Genomic DNA, 8051 nt, shown 5'->3' on the forward strand with positions numbered 1-8051 from the left:
ACATATAGAACACTTCATCCGAAAACAGCAGAATACATATTCTTCTCAAGTGCACATGGAACATTCTCAAGGATAGGCCATATGTTGGGAAACAAGGCAAGCCTCTACAAATTAAAAAAATTGAAATAATAACAAGCATTTCTCCAATCATAATGCTATAAAGGTAGAAACTAATTACAAGAAAAAAGCTGAGAAAGGCACAAGAATGTGGAGAGTAAACAATATGCTATTGAACAAGCAATGGATGATTGAAGAAATTAAAGAAGAAATAAAAAAATACCTGGAGACAAATGAAAATGGTAACATGCCATACCAACTCATATGGGATACAGCAAAAGCTGTATTAAGAGGAAAATTCATTGCAATACAGACATATCTTAACAAACAAGAAAAATCCCAAATCAGCAGTCTTAAAATACACCTAACTGAATTAGAGAAAGAAGAACAAACAAAGCTCAAAGTCAGCAGAAGGAGAGAAATAATAAAAATCAGAGAAATAAATGCTATTGAAAGAAAAAAGGCAGTAGAAAGGATCAATGAAACAAAGATCTGGTTCTTTGAGAAGATGAATAAAATTGACAAACCCCTAGCCAGACTTACAAAGAAAAAAAGGGAGAAAGCTCAAATAAACAAAATCAGAAATGAACGAGGAGAAATAACAACAGACTCTGCAGAAAGACAACGGATTATAAGAGAATACTACGAAAAACTATATGCCAACAAAATGGATAACCTAGAGGAAATGGATAAATTCTTGGACTCCTACAATCTCCCAAAGCTCACTCAAGAAGAAGCAGACAATTTGAACAGACCAATCACAAGGAAAGAGATTGAAACAGCAATCAAAAGCATCCCAAAGAATAAAACCCCAGGACCAGATGGCTTTCCTGGGGAATTCTACCAAACTTTCAGAGAGGATTTAATACCTATCCTTTTCAAGCTATTCCAAAAATTAGGGAGGATGGAACACTTCCTAACACATTGTACGAGGCCAACATCATGCTGATACCAAAGCCTGACAAGGACAGCACGAAAAAGGAGAACTACAGGCTAACATCGTTGATAAACATAGATGCAAAAATTCTCAACAAAATTTTGGCAACCTGAATTCAGCAATTTATCAAAAGGAACATACAGCATGATCAAGTGGGATTCATACCAGGGACACAGGGATGGTTCAACATCTGCAAATCAATCAACGTGATACACCACATCAACAAACTGAGGAATGAAAACCACATGATCATCTCAATAGATGCAGGGAAAGCATTTGACAAGATCCAACATCCATTTATGATAAAAAGTCTGAACAAAATGGGGCTAGAAGGGAACTACCTCAACATAATAAAGGCCATATCTGACAAACCCACAGCCAACATCATACTCAATGGGCAAAAACTGAGCACCATCGCCCTGAAAACAGGAACGAGACGAGGATGCCCTCTATCACCACTCTTATTTAACATAGTAGTGGAGGTCCTGGCCAGAGCAATCAGGCAAGAAAAAGGAATAAAAGGAATCCAAATAGGGAGGGAAGAAGTGAAACTCTCGCTGTTTACAGACGACATGATCTTATATATAGAAAACCCCAAAGAATCCATTGGAAAACTTTTAGGAGTAATCAACAACTACAGCAAAGTTGCAGGGTAAAGTCAATTTACATAAATCAGTAGCATTTCTATACTCTAATAATGAACTAACAGAAAAAGAACTCAAGAACACAATACCATTCACAATCTGAACAAAAAGAATAAAATACCTCGGGGTGAATTTAACTAAGGAAGTGAAAGACTTATACAATGAAAATTACAAGGCTTTTCTGAAAGAAATGGATGACGACATAAAGAGATGGAAAGACATTCCATGCACGTGGATTGGAAGAATAAACATAGTTAAAATGTCCATTCTACCTAAAGCAGTCTATAGATTCAACGCCATCTCAATCAGAATCCCAATGACATTCTTTACAGAAATAGAGCAAAGAATCCTAAAATTCATATGGGGCAACAAAAGACCTCGAATTGCTAAAGCAATCCTGAGAAAAAAGAACAAAGCTGGAGGCATCACAATCCCTGACTTCAAAACATACTACAAATCTACAGTAATCAAAACAGCATGGTACTGGTACAAAAACAGGTTCACAGATCAATGAAACAGAATTGAAAGCCCAGAAATAAAACCACACATCTATGGACAGCTAATCTTCAACAAAGGAGCTGAGAGCATACAATGGAGAAAAGAAAGTCTTTTCAACAAATGGTGCTGGGAAAACTGGACAGCCACAGGTAAAAGAATGAAAATTGACCATTCTTTTTCAGCATTCACCAAAATACACTCAAAATGGAACAAAGACCTAAAGGTGAGACCTGAAACCATAAGGCTTCTAGAAGAACATGTAGGCAGTACATTCTTTGACATCAGTATTAAAAGGATCTTTTCGGACACCATGTCTTCTCAGACAAGGGAAACAATAGAAAAAATAAACAAATGGGACTTTACCAGACTAAAGAGCTTCTTCAAGGCAAAGGAAAACAGGATTGAAACAAAAAAACAACCCACTAACTGGGAAAAAATATTTGCAAGTCATACATCTGACAAAGGGTTAATCTCCATAATATATAAAGAACTCACACAACTCAACAACAAAAAAATCAAAAAACCCGATCAGAAAATGGGCAGGAGACATGAACAGACATTTCTCCAAAGAAGATATACAGATGGCCAATAGGCACATGAAAAGATGTTCATCATCGCTGATCATCAGGGAAATGCAAATCAAAACTACACTAAGATATCACTTTACACCCATTAGAATGACAAAAATAACTAAAACAAATAGTAACAAATGTTGGAGAGGTTGTGGAGAAAAAGGAACTCTCATACACTGCTGATGGGAATGCAAACTGGTGCAGCCACTATGGAAAACAGTATGGAGATTCCTCAAAAAAATTAAAAATAGAACTACCATACGATCCAGCTATCCCACTATTGGGTATCTATCCAAAGAGATTGAAGTCAGCAATTGCAAAAGTCCCATGCACCCCAATGTTCACTGCAGCATTATTGACAATAGCCAAGACATGGAAGCAACCTAAGTGCCCATCAACAGATGATTGGATAAAGAAGATGTGATGTGTATATATATATATATATATATATATATATATATATATATATATACACACAATGGAATACTACTCAGCCATAAAAAAGAACAAAATCATCCCATTTGCAACAACATGGATGGACCTTGAGGGAACTATGTTAAGTGAAATAAGCCAGATAGAGAAGGACAATCTTTGTATGACTCCACTCATATGAGGAATTTAAACATGTAGACAAAGAGAACAGATTAGTGGCTACCAGGGGAAAGGTTGAGTGGGGAGTGGGCACAAAGGGTGAAGTGGTGCACCTACAACATGACTGACAAACAATAATGTACAACTGAAATTTCACAAGATTGTAACCTATCATTATCTCAATAAAAATTAATTTAACAAAATAACTATAATCACTTCATTTTCATCACAAACTCACAACACAAAATGGAATAGATTGTGACAACAATAACTCAGATGGGGAGAGTAAAGGGATGGAAACTACTTAGACTAAGGAAATAAGAGACTATTAGAAAATGGACTATCTCATCTATGAGATCTTTTATACAAACTTCACATTTAGTGGTTTATACATACCACTAAACCAAAAAAAATCAGAACAGAGGCACAAATGATAAATAAAAAGAAAACTGAGAAAACCGTCATAGAGAAAAACCAAACTGAACTGGCAGTAGGAAATACAAGGGATGAGAAACAAGGGAAATACAGAACAACCAGAAAACAAGTGATAAAAGGGCAGTATTAAGCCCTCATATATCAATAATCACCGTAAAAGTAAATGGATTGAATTCTCCAATCAAAAGACACAGTGGCTGAATGGATTAAAAAACAAGACCCAACAACATACTGCCTCCAGGAAACACATCTCAGCTCTAAAGACAAACACAGGCTCAGAGCTAAAGGATGGGAGACGATACTCCAAGCAAATGGCAAGCAAAAGAACGCAGGTGCTGCCATACTTATATCAGACAAAGCGGACGTCAAGATTAAAAAAGACAATGAGAGACAACGAGGGGCAGTATATAATGGTAAAAGGGATATTGCACCAAGAGAACATAACACTTATGAATATAAACACACCTAACACAGGAGCACTAAAGTATTTAAAGTGACTATTAGCAGACCTAAAGGGAGAAATTGACAGAATGCAATAATAGTAGGGGACCTCAACACTCCACTTACATCATGCAGACAGAAAGTCAACAAGGAAACAGTGGCCTGAAATGAAACACTTGGGCAGATGGACTTAATAGATATATAGAACATTCCATCCAAAACAGCAGAATACACATTCTTCTCAAATGCACATGGAACATTCTCAAAGATAGACAAGCTATTGGGAAACAAGGAAAGCCTGAAAAAATTTAAGAAGATTTAAATTATATCAAGCATTTTTCTGACCATAATGCTATGAAACTAGACATTAACTACAAGTAAAAAGCTGGGAAAGTGACAAATATGTGGAGACTAAACAACATGCTACTGAACAACTGATGGATCAATGAAGAAACTAAAGAAGAAATAAAAAAATATCTGGAGACAAATGAAAATGAAAAGACACCATATCACTCATATGGGATGCAGCAAAAGCAGTCCTAAGAGGGAAATTCATAGCAATACAGGCCCATCTTACAAGCAAAGAAAAATCTCATGTAAGTAATCTCAAACTACACCTAACAGAATTAGAAAAAGAAGAGCAAAGACCAAAGTCAGTAGAAGGAGGGAAATAATAAAAATTAGAGCAGAAATAAATGGATAGAAATAAAAAAGCAATAGAAAGGTTCAATCAAACTAAGAGCTGATCCTTTGAGAAGATAAACAAAATTGACAAACACTTAGCCAGACTCGCTAAGAAAAAAAGAGAGAAAGCTCAGATAAGTAAAATCAGAAATGAAACAGGAGAAATTGCAATGGATACCACAGAAAGACAAAGGAATATAAAAGAATACTATGAAAAGCTATATGCCAACAAATTGGACAATCTAGAAGAAATGGATAAATTCTTAGACTCATACAACCTCCCAAAACTGAATCAAGAAGAAATAGAGAATCTGAATAGACCAATCACAAGGAAAGAGATAGAAAGAGTAATCAAAACCTCCCCCAAAATAAAAGTCTAGGACCAGATGTCTTCTCAGGAGAATTCTACCAAACATTCAAAGGAGGTTTAATACCTATCCTTCTCAAAGGATTCCAAAAAATCAAAGAAGATGGAACACTTCCTAACTCATTCTATGAGGCCAACATCACCCTGATACCAAAGCCAGACAAGCACAACACAAAGAAGGAAAATTATAGGACAATATTGCTGATGATCACAAATGCAAAAATCCTCAACAAAATATTGGCAAACTGAATACAGAAGTACATTAAAAGGATCATACATCATGAGCAAGTGGGGTTTATACCAGGGACACAGGGATGGTTCAGTATCTGCAAATCAATCAACGTGATACACCACATTAACAAAATGAGGAGTAAAAACCACATGATCATCTCAATAGATGCAGAGAAAGCATTTGACAAGATCCAACATCCATTCATGATAAAAACTCTCAATAAAATGGATATAGAAGGAAAGCATCTCAATATAATAAAGGCCATATATGACAAACCCACAGCCAACATCATACTCACTGGGCAAAAACTGAGTGCCATCCCTCTGAGACAGGAACAGGACGAGGATGCCCTCTATCACCACTCTTATTTAACATAGTACTAGAGGTTTTGGTCAGAGCAATTAGGCAAGAAAAGGAAATAAAAGGTGTCCAAACTGGGAAGGAAGAAGTGAAACTTTTGCTATTTGCAGACAACATGATTCTATATAGAGAAAACCCTAAAGAATCCATCGGAAAACTATTGGAAATAATCAATAGCTACAGCAAAGTTGCAGGGTACAAAATCAACCTACAAAAATCAGTTGCATTTCTATACTCTAATAACGAACTAACAGAGAAAGAACTCAAGAATACAATCCCACTTACAATCGCAACAAAAAGAATAAAATATCTAGGAATAAATTTAACCAAGGATGTGAAAGACCTATACAAGGAAAACTATAACATTATTGAAAGAAATCGATGATGACGTAAAGAGATGGAAAGATATCCCATGCACGTGGATTGGAAGAATAAGCATAGTTAAAATGTCCATACTTCCTAAAGCAATCTACAGATTCAATGCAATTCCAATCAGAATCCCAATGACATTCCTTATGGAAATATAACAAAGAATCCTAAAATTCATATGGGGCAACAGAAGATTCCAAATAGCTAAATCAATCCTGAGAAAAAAGAACACAGCTGGAGGCATCACAATCCCTGACTTCAAAACATACTACAAAGCTATAGCAATCAAAACAGCATGGTACTGGCACAAAAACAGACACACAGATCAATGGAACAGAATTCAAAGCCCAGAAATAAAATGACACATCTATGGACAGCTGATCTTCAACAAAGGAGCCAAGAGCATACAATGGAGAAAGGAAAGTCTCTTCAATAAATGGCATCGGGAAAACTGACAGCCACATGCAAAAGAATGAAAGTAGGCCGTTATCTTACACCACACACAAAAGTGAACTCAAAATGGATTAAAGACTTGACGGTAAGACCTGAAACCGTAAAACTCCTAGAAGAAAATATAGGCAGTACACTCCTCGACATCGATCTTAGCAGCGTCTTTTCAAATACCATGTCTACTCAGACAAGGGAAACAAAAGGAAAACTAAACAAATGGGACTACATCGGACTAAAGAGCTTCTGCAAGGCAAACAAAACCATGAACAAAACAAAAAGACAACCCACCAACTGGGAGAAAATATTTGCAAATCATATATCTGACAAGGGGTTAATCTCCAAAATATATAAAGAACCCACACAATTCAACAACAACAACAGAAAACAACCCAATCAAAAATGGGCAGAGGATATGAACAGACATTTCTCCAAAGAAGATATACAGATGGCCAATAGGCTTATGAAAAGATGTCCAACATCACTAATTATCAGGGAAATGCAAATCAAAATTACAATGAGATATCACCTTACACCCGTTAGAATGACTATAATTAACAAGACGAAAAATAACAAATGTTGGAGAGGATGTGGAGAAAAGGGAACGCTCATACACTGCTGGTGGGAATGCAAACTGGTGCAGCCACTATGGAAAGCAGTATGGAGACTCCTCAAAAAACTAAAAATAGAAATACCATACGACCCAGCTATCCCGCTACTGGATATTTATCCAAAGAACATGAAATCAACAATTCAAAAAGACTTATGCACCCCTATGTTCATTGCAGCATTATTCACAATAGTCAAGACATGAAAGCAACCCAAGTGCCCATCGACCAATGACTGGATAAAGATGTGGTGTATATACAACGGAATACTACTCAGTCAGAAAAAAAGACAAAATCATCCCATTTGCAACAACATGGATGGACCTGGAGAGTATTGTGTTAAGCGAAATAAGCCAGACAGAGAAAGACAAACACCCCATGATTTCTCTCATATGTGGAAGATAAGCAAAGACATGCACAGAGAGAACAGGTTAGTGGTTACCAGAGGGGAAGGGTTGGGAGGTGGGCATAAAGGGTAAAGGGGCTCATACATATGGTGACAGATAAAAACTAGACTATTGGTGGTGAGCACAATATGGTCTGTACAGAAACTGATAAATAATACTGTACACCTGAAATCACACAATGTTGTAAACCATTATGACCTCAATAAAATAATTTTAAGAAATGAGAGAGTTGGTCACCAGCACCTCTGCTCTAAAAGAAATAATAAAGAGTGTCTTATAGACAGAAGGGAAATGACCCAAGTAGAAGCTTGGAACTAAATGAAGAACACTGAACATGGCAACTAGCCGGATAAACTTAATAAATATTGGCTGTATAATATAATAATAATAGTAATTCTTACT

The sequence above is a fragment of the Equus caballus genome, chromosome 13 (genome assembly GCF_041296265.1).
Source record: "Equus caballus isolate H_3958 breed thoroughbred chromosome 13, TB-T2T, whole genome shotgun sequence".
Lineage (NCBI taxonomy): Eukaryota > Metazoa > Chordata > Mammalia > Perissodactyla > Equidae > Equus > Equus caballus.